General features: G+C 49.0%; 1 protein-coding gene across 15 annotated transcripts in view; it reads left to right on the top strand.

Annotated features, from left to right (window-relative positions):
- PBRM1 (polybromo 1) overlaps positions 1 to 1679 on the top strand; it is a 125437-nt gene that overhangs the window by 122160 nt on the left and 1598 nt on the right. The window lies entirely within an intron of this gene.

The raw sequence follows: 1679 nt of genomic DNA, 5'->3' as shown, positions 1-1679 counted from the left end.
ACGCATGGCAGTCTGGTGCCTTGCTGCTGCCTGTCTACAATCCCAGTGAGAGCCTTGTCCTGCCCCTTGCTTAGGAACAGAGGCAAAGAACTCGTTGAGGAGTTCAGCCTTGTCCCCCCTGTCCGTCACCAATTGCTTCTGCCCATTTAGTAGGGGTCCTATTCCTCCCTGGGCCTTCCTTTTACTCCCTATATATCTAAAAAACAATTTTTTGTTATCCTTAACTTGGGATGCGATCCTCAGCTCCATGGTAGCATTGGCCTGTCTAACTGCCTCCCTACAAGCGCAAGCAGAGGAGGTATACTCCAGAGGAGTATACACAGAGGAGGTAGCCATTTTAGATCCAGGCCCTCAGGGCTGAGGGAGCAGTCTGCTGCTGGCAGCCATAACAACAACGCCCGGCTGAGCTGCTGCTCACAGAACACATTGGAGGTAAGGGAGGAACTATGGGGAAGGCTGGAGGTTCCTAGGGGGCCCAGTGGGGTCCTGAGCACTGGGAAGAAGGCTAGGACCTAGTAAGAGCAAAGCCAAGCCTAGGCATGGGACTAACAGCTTGTATGCCTACAAAGGGGCCAGGCAAGCCCCTGAGTGGATCTGGCAGGGGTGAAGCCAGGGGCTCAGGTGAGCCCAGTTGAGCTAGGCCTCAGGCAGCATTGTTGGGGGTGTTAGGCCAACACAGGTTAGAGTGAGGGCTGTATGGTGGGGCCCAGGAGGGACCCCTTGGGAGTATGGGGGTCAGCAGTTGCCAAGCTGACTTTATGATCCCTCGCACTGGTCAGTGCAAGAGGGTCAGGGCCTGAAGGCCAAAGGGCAATTAAGCCCAGTGTGAGAGGCAGGCCAGGGTCACAGTGAACTATCGGGCACCCCGACTGACCTAGAGGCGTATAAGAGCTCAGTTGCTTCCACCGCTCCCCCACCACCAGATTTCCAGACCTGTGAGGACCCCCATGGGCTGGATGACATACCTCTGCAGCTTGGATCTTACCAATGTACCGGGGGCTGAGTACTGCTGTATTAATGCGGTAAAAGATCACAAAATATATTTGATTTGATTTCCTTCTTTTCTATTGAAGAAATTCAGGCCCTGATGCACACTGATCGTAAGTATTGTGGCTCTAAGAACTTGTTAACTAGTTAAAATTTTAATTTCATTTACTAAAATGAATTAATTGCTTTACTTCTAATGAAATTTGAAGGAGAGATACTGCTGATGTAGAACTATGTGTCTGCTAAGTAAATTAGCAGCATTTAAAGTACAGGCCCTTTTGTATATGCAATAGACATTACTGCAGGGGAGCTGGCATCTGCATCTTCCATTCAGCATCTGCAGCACCTTCCATGACACTTCCAAATTGCTTGACTTGGTTATGTAATTTTAACTACTATCTGATGAGGATTAAGAAGACTATTATATTAAATTAATCTAGGAACCATACAACAAACATAAACTAAAATTCTTAGTAAGCAAGGAAGCTGTTTTTGCTGTCAGGCTAGAGGCACTTTTCCAGTATACTAGGTAAAAGCTCTGTTAACCAGCATTTTAATAACCTGCACTCTACTAACTGGAATGTCCAGCCAGCTGGCTGGATGTGGAAAGATGGGGGAAGAAGCCTGTGTGCAGGCAGTGCTGCCACCAGCCATTACCCTGTGCTGCTGCTGCCGCCGCAGCTCCACATGTG

This window comes from Alligator sinensis, unplaced genomic scaffold (genome assembly GCF_000455745.1).
Source record: "Alligator sinensis unplaced genomic scaffold, ASM45574v1 scaffold78_1, whole genome shotgun sequence".
Classification (NCBI taxonomy): Eukaryota; Metazoa; Chordata; order Crocodylia; family Alligatoridae; genus Alligator; species Alligator sinensis.
This window is presented reverse-complemented; position numbering and strand designations above follow the sequence as displayed.